At 41.8% G+C, this 12,082-nt stretch overlaps 1 protein-coding gene across 3 annotated transcripts in view; it reads right to left on the bottom strand.

Moving 5' to 3' along the window:
• PIK3CB (phosphatidylinositol-4,5-bisphosphate 3-kinase catalytic subunit beta) overlaps positions 1-12,082 on the bottom strand; it is a 90,997-nt gene that overhangs the window by 43,279 nt on the left and 35,636 nt on the right. For all 3 annotated transcript variants that reach the window (XM_059479385.1, XM_059479383.1, XM_059479384.1), the window contains one exon: positions 7,555-7,670. The gene's annotated coding sequence lies outside the window, so the exon portion shown is untranslated. The remainder of the gene's footprint in view (positions 1-7,554; positions 7,671-12,082) is intronic.

Below are 12,082 nucleotides of genomic sequence, written 5' to 3'. Positions count from 1 at the left end.
CACCCCTGTTCCATCCTCTCACCAGTCCCATTCCCTTTCCTCATCACCCCTGTTCCATCCTCTCATCAGTCCCATTCCATCTCCACAGCAGCCCTGTCCCATCCCCTCATCAGTTCCATTCTCTCATGGCTCCCGTTCCCTCTCCCTCATCACTCCCATTTCATCTCATCAGTTCTGTTCCATCCCCTCATCGCTCCAGTCCCATTTGCTCCCCTCATGGCTCCCCATTCCATCCCCTCATCGCTCCAGTCCTGTTCCCTCCTGTTCCATCCCCTCATGGCTCCCCATTCCATCCCCTCATCGCTCCAGTCCTGTTCCCTCCTGTTCCATCCCCTCATGGCTCCCCATTCCATCCCCTCATCGCTTCAGTCCCGTTCCATCCCCCCCTCATCGCTCCAGTCCTGTTCCCTTCCCTCAACGCTCCAGTCCCGTTCGCTCTGCTCATGGCTCCCGTCCCATCCCCTCATGGCTCCTGTTCCATCCCCTCATCGCTTCAGTCCCGTTTGCTCCCCTCATGGCTCCCGTCCCATCCCCTCATGGCTCCCGTTCGCTCCCCTCACGGCTCCCATTGCATTCCCCCACCCTGAGGGCAGCTCTCCCTGAGGGCAGCCCGCAGCACTGTTCCTCTTTCCTGCCATCTCCTCCCACCCACCACGGGCACACAATGTTAACACCGGGCACACAATGGTGAACACCGGGCACACAATGGCGAACACCGGGCACAGGCACCCCCGTTTGGCACGGCCCGAGCGGCCTCGGCCTGTGCGTGCAGCGGGGCGCAGTGACAGCACAGCCCTCACCCACGGAACAGACACAGGGTGACACCAGGGGTAATGGGAATCACAGAATAACCAGGCTGGAAGAGACCTTCAGATCATCAAATCCAACCCAGCCCCAACACCTCAACTTCAATCATCAAATCCAACGCAGCCCCAACACCCCTGGCACCCAGTGCCATATCCAGGCTTCGTTAAACACATCCAGGGATGGTGACTCTGCCACCTCCCTGGGCACGCCATTCCAGGACTCTATCACCCTTTCTGTAAAAGACTTTTCCCTAATATCCAACCTGTATTTCCCTTGGCACAGATTGAGGCTGTGAACTCTGGCTGTGTCATTTGTCACCTGGAGAAAGAACCTGAGCCCATCTGGGCACCGCCTCCTTTCAGGAGCTGCAGCTGAGTTTAAAGGTTTAATGTGACAGGTGCAGCACTGCCTATTTCAGCATGAGTGAGTGTAGCCATGATATTTTCTGAAAAATCCTTTCCTTAGGAATTTTCCTCCTGAGAAGCTGGGAGGCCTCAGGAACAAAATGTAAACATTGATTATCTGCTGCTGTGGAATGCAACAGGTGCATCTGGGATTGGTCTCATGCGGTTGTTTCTAATTAATGGCCAATCACAGTCAGCTGGCTCAGACTCTGTCTGAGACACAAGCCTTTGTTATTCATTCCTTCTTTTTCTATTCTTAGCTAGTCTTCTGATGAAATCCTTTCTTCTATTCTTTTAGTATAGTTTTAATATAACATATATCGTAAAATAATAAATCAGCCTTCTGAAACATGGAGTCATCCTTGGACCTCTGTGAACAGTCACGTGTGCCACTGCAGAGCATGGAAACCCTGCAGACCCTCTGTGGGAATTCCCATTTAGCCCTAGAATGAACCCACTCAAGGTTCTGCCCTTCTACAGCTGCACAGGTGAATTTCCAGCCAAACTGCTTCCAAATCTAAAAATAAAATACAATCAACTTGATGATAAATACAAATGCCTAAATCAGCAAAGCAGAGGTATTTCCACTCCACAAATGTCAAGGGTATCTACCTACAATAGCAAAGATTTTAAGAATTCAAGACATCTACAAAGTAGACTCAAAAGTTATTTTTAAAGATCATGTGGTACTATAAATATTTCCCAGCAGTTTAGTTAAACTGCCACATGAGCTGGCCTTATGGAATGGAAAATTAAATGTCCATTTAGTCAGGGTTTCTCCCGAAATCAGAATAAAAATATCACCATTTAGTTTTCTAAAAATATCTATGTACAGAAAACATAAAAGACCTTTTTCAAAGGCCTCCTTCCCTCACAGTGCTCACACTGGTACCAAGAGTCGTCTCTCAGCCATCAAGTCTAGATTGTCTCATTTTCCTCACAAAATACAGCTAATTTTCCACAAACAAAGATAATTTCATTTGAGTTTTTTTTTATCCCAGCTCCCTGATTATTTTGCCTGCTCATCGCCTGTAGCCTTATTCCCCTGGTGTACCCATAACATTATGCACTAAGTTTTAAAAACTGAAGTCACGATTTTAAACCCACAATGAATGCAGTTTCTACTCAAATATTAATGCCTCTAAATAAAAGTGGCCCAGTTTTCAAGAAATGCTGACCACCTAAATTTGCAAATTACTTACACAGGACTCAGAGATATGAAAAATATGCAAACATGTTAACTGGTTACAAATTAATATTTAATTTAAGTAACTTCATTTGAACAGATGGTTAGATTAGATTACCTCTAGTCATCCCTTTATACAAAAGTTATTCTATAATTCAATGACAGTATAGCTTAAAAACTAACTGTGAAAAAAACGGTCTTCAGAATTTTTTTTTCCTGGAAAACAAGTCTACATGGAGAGAACAACACTACTAAAATGGTATTCCAGACTCAGAGGAACTTATGGACTTGGCTTGCACAAGAAGGAAAATCTTACTTCCTGTTACTTTATACATATAAATTTATGTAATTTTACATATATATACACACTATATATATACACTTTACTCAGGCCAGCACGCACATCTGCTGCTCCCTCTGAAGAATATCTATGAGGAACTGAACAAGTGAATAACACTTGAATCCCAGGCTTTGGCTAGATTTCTGCCAATGGCCAGGCAGCAGGTAATTCTGGAACAACAAACAGGAACACAGCAGCTTCTCACAGCCAATTAATTCACAGCCATCCTCTGCTCTACCCTGAAACCACTGCATACTCACATTAATACAGAAACAGGTTCAGGCCATCCTTTTGAGTTGTGCAAGTAAACTGAGTTACAGGAAGAAGAAAAACTCCTTTCACATTTCCATATTGCTGTGTCATATTTCCATATTGAAATTGTCTTTAGAAGCATCCAATCACTGGATCACACACAAGCTGAGGACACTATGGGAAAACATTCCCTTTCAGCTGGCTGGAATGCAGTTTTGCATGGTTGAGAAGGAAGGAGTAAAAAGGAATGGGAGAAAGCAGCAGCTCAGAAAAGCACTGTCATATGAGGAGCAGTTCATTTGACACCTTCACCAACAGAGTCAGGGAGAGAAAAAGGAGAGAGCTCAAAGGAAAAAAGCCCAGGCCAGTTACTCAGGATTCTATATCAACTGGGCAATGAGAAAACATCTGGTAGAATCACCTTTAGAGGCATTTCTAACCAGCTCTCTTAGATATTTTGGCAAACTTCAACAGCAGCAGGCAGAGTGGACAATGCATCTGTAGATCTGTTCCTGTGCACAAAGGTGAGACTGAAGATTTGGGAACAGATCAGAGCTGGTGAGTTCTCAGCCCTTTTGACCCTGCACTGTAGATCCTTCATGAACTAGAGGGAGTGTTGCCTTTTTCCCAGCCTGGAAATGAAACTTGAAATAATTTTAGTGAGGAGGTAACATAAGAGTAGATCTTTAGTTGAAGGCCTTCAGGGGCAGTTATGGAGAGAACATGTTAAAAAATAATGTTAAAAAAAAAGGCAAAAACCAAACAGCATCAGGAGGCCAGCATGAAATGTTAGGGTATTTTGAGTTCCAAGAGTAGACTCAACATTGAAATGATGGCACACTCACTCGGATGTTTTAAACAAACAAACAAACAAACCCAGGCTTAACAAAACAGGTGAATGGAGGGGGCACAAGAGCAGGAGGAGGACTGGACAGTCAGACTGAATGGAAAAGGAGGAGAAGGAGGAGCTGAAGCAGAATAAAGATGTGTTTGAAGCCAGGGGTGCAGGAGGAGCGGCACATCGACAGCTCCCCGCAGCCTCAGGGCTGCCTGGCTACTTGACAGCTCTTAAGATCATTTCAAATTGTAGGCAAAACCACAGCCTAAGGGCCTGGCTTTCCAAACAGCCCAAGCTATTATTAAACTACTATGCAGTGCCTGTCATGAATCTGAAAAGATGCATTAATAATCTGAGTTTTATTACTTTATTGTACTAAGTAAACTGTAAATAAATCTTTATTGTTAAGTTAACTGTAGAGGCCCTGTCCTCCCACTGCTCAACAAGAATTGTAACTGACTTCTTAACAGACCCACAACAAAACTAGGAAATAATCAGCCAGGATTAGGTCTGCTCTCTGGGATTTCCTTGCCTGTTCTACCACTCAAAATAATTTTTTATTCCACTGTAAACACAAAGGGAACATTCCACTTATAAGACATTTAAATATGTAAATAGTTTATATTTCCTCTTCTTTGGAATTGTACAAATGAACCTAGACCAGCAAATCTCACCAGGAGCTGGCTATTCAGATGTTACATCTAGACAACATTCTACTGTAAAAAAAGTTAGAAACTGAGGTTTTCCTCTAAGTGGATGGATATCTCTTCACACAGGGACTAAAAGATTCACCTTTTAGTTATTTCTGGTATTTTGATCAAAACCTCTAGGAAAGGGGATTATTCTCCAGCAGACAGACAGCATGTATCTACAGAGGGAGGTAAACCAGTGAAATAAAAAGCAGTGAAGTATCAAGGAGGAGTGAAATTTTCACCTGCAAGGAGGGCACACAGCCCTAAACACACAAGCAGCTTGTGCTTAAGTCACATACAGAGATACCATGCATTCTACAAAGTAGAAAGATGACCTTAAATGGAAAAAAAATATAGATTTTACATGCTTCATCTGGCCAGGCATCCTTCCTGATGGGGTCTGTTTCTTATACAATCTGGATTTTTGCAGTTATTTTTCTTCCAACACCAGTTTCAACACCCCCATCACAGATTCAGAGGTGGCTGCTCACAGCCATTTGTCACATGGACAGGACTGGTCAAGGACTGAGCAAATACTAAAGGAAATCCAACAACTCATCTCTAATGCAAATATTTAGATATATTTTATATCAATTTTTCATCAAACATATTTATAAAGACAAGTTAAAATACAATGCCATTTGGTAGAAAAAAACAATCCTAGAAACCCTTTTTGTCATGAAGATAAAGGTAATAAAGCCAAAAGTAGCCCTGGCCATTCATCACAAGGACCAAAAATATTTCAGATTAAGTAGGAATTACAGACTATTTAGCCTGAAAGGTACCCCTGGGAGTCAGCTGGTTCCAAGCTCAGCTCCAGCACCTTGCTTAGGAGTCTGCACACATAATTTTGCAAGTCTCCATGGATGGAGGCTCAGTGTCCCAGAAATGCAGCAGCCCCTGGAGCCTCCAGCATCCCTTCAGCAGGGCCTGGCTGCTCCTGGGGTTACTTTTCCCCTGCTGTGAGAGTCAGCATCTGCTTCTAAGACTTCACAAGAAATCCATCTGGCTTTTTAACTGTGAATAGAGATGCTGAGAGGACTTTATTTTAATGCTAATTGCAATTTAAAAATTCCAATTGCAAAATGCCTTGTGATGATCCAAACACACACAAGCACACAAACTCCAACTAAAAACAAACAAACAGGTTGCAAAACGTTTCTCCAAAAAGGAAAATATGAATTAATTTTAAGTTGTAACAATGGAATTCTCTGAGTCTCTTAAAAAAAATTTTAAAAAGGAAAAAAGTGGGGGGAGGGAGGGAAGAAACACAAGTTTACTGACAACTGAACACCTGAGCAAGTTTTGTGTCTGGCATAAGCCTAAGAACAATGATTTAAAATGACTAAAGCTGTCTCCAGTGGACATTCTTCATTTCATTTGTTTGGGGAGCTCAGCTGCAACTTTGTTTATCTGTTTTAGTAACTTGATTACCAGAGTCAAGAATTAACTTGTCAAACTAAGTGTGCAGGCAGCAAATAGGTTGGTTTGGTTGGTTGTGCTGGGACCTTGTGAGCAGGTGCTGTATTTCCATTGTGTAATCTAATAAGGCAGTAAAAGACAAATAACTCCACATAACACAGACCCTGAACACTTCAGGGGTCAGAATTCACAATCAGGTGCCACAAGAATGTGGCACATGAGTATTTACCAGTCACTTGACATTTGGCCTAGATCAGGAACTGATGAAAATTTAAATGTGCTGACTAAAAATTGTAGCATTTCTTTCAAGTACCTAGAGAAAGGGAACTAAAGCACATCAACTTATTTAAATCCACGCTGAATTGAAAATTTTATAGAATTTTTGTCTTTAAGGCAGGAAATAGATCAATCCAAACATGTTATTCTGTCAGTTAAATACACTTTGTTAAAAACACCAAGTATGAAAAGCTTTTCTTGTCTGATTAGGTTCCACAGACATTGTTCTACCCAAATTATGACACCCTCTACACATCTGTGTTCAAAGAAGAAGCTAAGAGGAGTCATTTCCTCTTGGTAATAGAGTAATATGCTGAAATATACTTCTTGTAAAGTAAAATGACTTCTCACCCTTCTCAGCTCTAATGGCCAGATCTTTTTCACTCCCAACCAGGCATTCAGGACTATTTCCAGTGAGTTATTTACTCCTGCAGAGTTACATTCACACAGCCACATAGCAGGAGTAAAATGCATCAGACATATGCATTTTGCATATTACATTTTACATCAGACAGATGCATCTAAAATGTATCAGACAAATGCAGCTTTCTCCCAGTTTCTAAGAAGAACATGCTTAAACATCTGACAATCCGATGCAAAGTGGCAGATAAATGATAACATTTCCCATCTCAAGCACATGAAGGATACAGAAATTAGGAATTACACTATATCAGGATAGAAATGTTTATTTATCTGGTAGTAAAAAGTGCCACCCACAGCAGCTGCATTAGGTAGAGAAGCTCCTTTTATCAGAAATGAGAGACACATGTGTCAGCCCAGAATTCACAAAAGCTGGAAGTGAGCTACAAACAGTGAAGGAATGATGTCTCTGATATTCATAAACTGAAAACCTAAGCAAGTTTGATGAGTGATGGAACTGCAATACAGGACAGATAATACACACAACAAAAATAAAGTCAGTCATAAGGGCCATGACTGGACAGTTACAGACCAAAAAAAAACAAGTGTATTTTCAAATTCCCTGGAAAATACAAGCAGTGCCTTAACTTTTTCCAGCAAATAGGGGCTTATATGTAATCACATGTATACCAGACAACCCCCTGCTCAAAACCACAGGCAGCATACACAGCAGCCAAGAGAAAAACCTGAAACCCATCCCAATTTCACAAGATACAATTAATTCCAAGAGGGAAGATGGTTCAGTGAGAATCCATGAGTCCATTACCAGCTGATCAACTGAAATGAGAAGAGTCACCCATTTATATTTTTAACATAACTACAACAAAGTTAAATACAATAAAAGCCTAATAATCATGCTGACTTTACAGCAAAAGACAATAGAAAACCCCAGAAAACCCAAGCCCTGTAATACTTACTCCAATGAACCTTCCCTGTTTCAGTCTGACTGTGTAGAGAAGATACTTTTATTAAACATTTTCTTCCTATTACTCTTGTTTTTTCAGAAGATTCCACGAGATGACCTCAATGTGATCTAAAAAAAGTAAAACACAATATAATGTAATTGACCAAATGAGAAAATCAGCAATTTGTATTTGGTGTAAAAGCTGCACCAACTTTCTGTGCAGAAATACCTAATAAACACAGTATTTTTTACTGCCTTCAAATACTACAGCACCACATTCCCACTGCACAATGTGATTAATCTAACAATTAAATTAATGTCAAATCCACAAACACCCTGCTAGCAGAAAGGAAAAAAGGAAGTAATAATTTGAATACGCAATTTATTCTAATAAGTCTTATGATCATGAATTAGTCAAAAGCATTTTTACCTGCTATAAATACTTTCAAATTTTTGTACACTCAATTTGAACCAGACTAGCAGATCTCCATTGCACTTAAAGCCAAAAAAAAGGGAGACAGAGTTGCCTTCTTATCTTAAGCACATTTTCTCTTTTTCCCATGGGCTATAAGGAGATTTTGGTGGAGGTTTTTTGTTTGTTTGGGGGGATTTTGGGTTTTTTTAAGAGTGTAATATCATCTGTAGGTCTGCTATGGAGAAGCTGAGCCGATGACACAAGTGATCCCATATTCCTATTCACAGCTCAACCTGTGACAGGCTCAGAAGGTCTCTGACCAACCAACACCCTGCAGATGCACAGGGCAGAACATCTCCACAGAGGCAAGGCTCATCCTCCTCAGCTGTACGCTGCAAATGGAGCTCTCAGGAAAGAGAAGTGAACAAAAACCATTCAATCCCCCCAAGCAGCAAGCACTGCTATCTCCAGGTTTGTAGGCCAAGCCACAAAGCACAAGACATGTAACTACCCTGCACTTCCCATAAGCAATTCTTTTTCTAAACCACACCAGGCACGTCCCCTGTGCTTGTGAGAACTCAGCACAGTGACCAGGAGGGAGGGAGGGAGGGCTGTCACTGCCTTGGCCCACACAGAGCAGAATTCCTCTGGGAATTGGTACCTGGAGCCCTCTGAAGCAACTCCAACTCTTCAGTGGCTTTGAGGGATAAATCCTTACTGCCTCATACTTAGGTCTAAAAAAAGTTAACTTACTGCTCCATGCACAACCAGGTCTAAAAAAAGTTCATTTACTGCTCCATGCACAACCTTTTGGTGCATAAAGGTGTTGTCACAAAATGGGTTTTCACCTGGTGTCGCAGACATCTTGTCATGAAAATCTTTTCATTAGGATTTTTCCTGCTAAGAAGCTGAGAAGCTTCAGCAACAAAATGTAAACATTGATTATCTGCTGCTGTGAAATGCAACAGGTGCACCTGTGATTGGCCCATCTTGGATGTTTATAATTAATGGCCAACCACAGCTCAGTTAGCTTGGATTCTCTGTTCGAGACACAAACCTTTATTATTCATTCCTTTCTATTCTTAACTTAGCTAGCCTTCTGAGATGAAACTCTCCCTTCTACTCTTTTAGTATAGTTATAATGTAATATATATATAATAAAATAATAAATCAAGCCTTCTGAAATATGGAGTCAGATCTACGTCTCTTGCCTCATCCTGAAAACCCCTGTGAACACGGTCACAACCTGGTGTCCAAGAAGCCACTCCATACACACTGAGTTGATTTATTTACAGAGGCATGAGTTAATCCAAAAACTTCTCAATATTAATGTTTAGGAGCCTACAGCAGGGAACACACACAAGAGAAAAAAAAGACTAGAGAAAAATGAGTATTATGTAATTTGGAAATTGCAAGGACAAAGCATCACTGTGAATCTCACAGAAGCAAGGCTGAACTACCAGCCTGGAATTCATGTTTTACAGCCATGTCAATATTTGTGCTTGTGGAATCAGAAAAATCCTAATCAAAGGCTACTGGCCAGCAGGCAGGATCTTAGGAGGGGCTGTGAAATGCATCCTGCCATAGCTCACAGGCATGACAAGAGAACTTCCACCCAGGGAAGAAATCCTGCAGGACCTGTGGCCCCTCACACAAGGGGCACAGTGTGTGACTGAACCATACCCCATGGCAGGAGCAGGACACTGACTAAAAGCTGGATATTCCAAACTTCTAGAGGTCAATGGCTAACTGGACACATGATGACCAATCGGATGGTGGGTGCCCAAAAATTACCCAGGGTCTATAAATGGTACAGCTTAAACAAACCACTGCATTGTGAACAGCTCCTGTCACAGCTCCCTGTCCTGTTTCACCTCTTTTCTCCCAGTATTTTGGATCTCTGCAGCTCAGACATCATACTGACAACAGGCTGGTCCTCTACAACCAGCTGTGGGGGATCAGCCAGCCCTTGAGACCTACAGTACACAAACAAAGCAGCCATTGCTACAGCCAAGCATGAGAAACAAACCCTTCACTAGAGGATGAGAGGGTGCAGCCTTGTTTTTCTCACCAACCAACCCTCCCCATTCTGCAGAGCAGGGGTAAGAGAGGTGGCACCCAAGGGCTGCAGACCACACGTGGGCAGCCAGGACACCTCCCACCTTCACACCACCAGTGGAGAATTTGCTGGTTACATCCAGAAGACAGGGTACAAACCCTGCTGGCCTTTTACTGCCTGTGAACAGCTGCTGAGGACTCCAACCACGTCACAAACCTGCCAGCACCATCTTGGGGAACTGCATAAGGACAGGAGGACTTGGAGGCACTGCCTCACAAACTGCACTCTCTGAGGACATCTCTTTTCCTCACTGCACCTCTCTGGGGAACATGGGAAAAACAGAACTGGCAGCTGGACACTACAGACAGCCTCTCTTGTGGGTCTGCTGGGTGTGATCTCAGCCAGAACACACCACCAAACCACCATGGGCCCACACCCATAAAACTTCTTCTGACAGCACCCACCAGGGACTCAAGAGAAATCCTTTTCCATTCCAGCTTGCAACTTCTTCATGAGAAATTGCATTTGGCAAAATAATAATTTTTGTGAATCCTTTAATCACATCCTCATTACACAGATACTGATTTTATGTAAATCATAATTTGTTTTTTCTAAAATATTAACAATCCTGTGAGGCAATTCAGCAATCATATCACTGAGTGGTGGCAATAAAAATGCCTGTGACAATACAGTAAAACTTTTCAGAGCTCTTCACCTACACTCTCTATGTCCAAAGAAACACTTCTGAATGTATTTTATATTTATATATATGTATATATATAATATACATATATATGTATATTATATATTACAAAAAAAAAAATATCACAAGGAAAGAAAGGGGGAAGAGCTACAAGAAACTTTTGCCTAAAACTCCTGTGTGGCATAATGTTCAAGATAAACAATTACAAGTCAAAGGAATAGGCCACTCACAAAGACAGAGAAAAGGAAAAAGAGAAGAGAGAAAAAAATCATTCATAAGCAATGTAAGGTGTCACATAGAAATCACTGGGCTAATTGTGGCCCTGTTGTCTTCTGCTCTATAACAATTTCTAGGCCCATCAGACAGGCTGCTGCTCTGTCAATTCTTCCAGAGTACACAAAAAATCCATTTGTCAGAGAGGATGCTGCAGTTTTACTTCAGGATAAGGAACTCTGAGTGGGCTGAATGACATAACACATCAGTTTCTTGGGTATCTTCTCTGTAATTAAATCTCTTACTCTGGAAGAAAGCACTGAAGCAGACATCAGGAGAGACTGGCAGAAGTTTAGGACAGTGATACACAGCTGGGGCATTTTAGAGCTTTTGGTTCACAACTTTGGTTACCTCAAAGCTGCCTTGAGCATTTCATGCTCTCAGTAGTGCTGAAGACTGGACAGGTGAGTATCAAAGTGAATTAGCTGCTGTAACAACGGAGAAACTCACCTGTCGCAAACATCTTTTATGAAAAATCCTTTCCTTAGGAATTTTTCCTCCTGAGAAGCTGGGAGGCCTCAGGAACAAAATGTAAACAATGGTTATCTGCTGCTGTGGAATGCAACAGGTGCATCTAGGATTGGTCTCATGTGGTTGTTCCTAATTAATGGCCAATCACAGCCCAGCTGGCTCAGACTCTCTGTCTGAGCCACAAGTCTTTGTTATCATTCTTTGCTTTTCTACTCTTAGCTAGCCTTCTGATGAAACCTTTTCTTCTTTTAGTATAGTTTTAATGTAATATATACCATAAAATAATAAATCAAGCCTTCTGAAACATGGAGTCAGATCCATGTCTCTTCCCTCACCCTGTGAACACAGTCACACTCACCATTTCACCAAGTCAGACACAAAAAAGTATGAAGGATCAGTAAATACACCAAGTATCTTCAACTTTAAAAAATACTGAAACATATAAAGCAACTCAGTCTGAAGTTCCAACAATAACAGACACTTCAAGAGCATTCACTGCTAATAACTAAGCCATCGCAACTCAAGCGCAGGAACTAAAACAGGGAGCAGAAGAGAAGCTCACAGCAGTGCACATCTGCCTAAATGACAGCAACTTCCAGCTTCTGCACACTGTACAGGCT

Source organism: Ammospiza nelsoni, chromosome 10 (genome assembly GCF_027579445.1).
Source record: "Ammospiza nelsoni isolate bAmmNel1 chromosome 10, bAmmNel1.pri, whole genome shotgun sequence".
Classification (NCBI taxonomy): domain Eukaryota; kingdom Metazoa; phylum Chordata; class Aves; order Passeriformes; family Passerellidae; genus Ammospiza; species Ammospiza nelsoni.
This window is presented reverse-complemented; position numbering and strand designations above follow the sequence as displayed.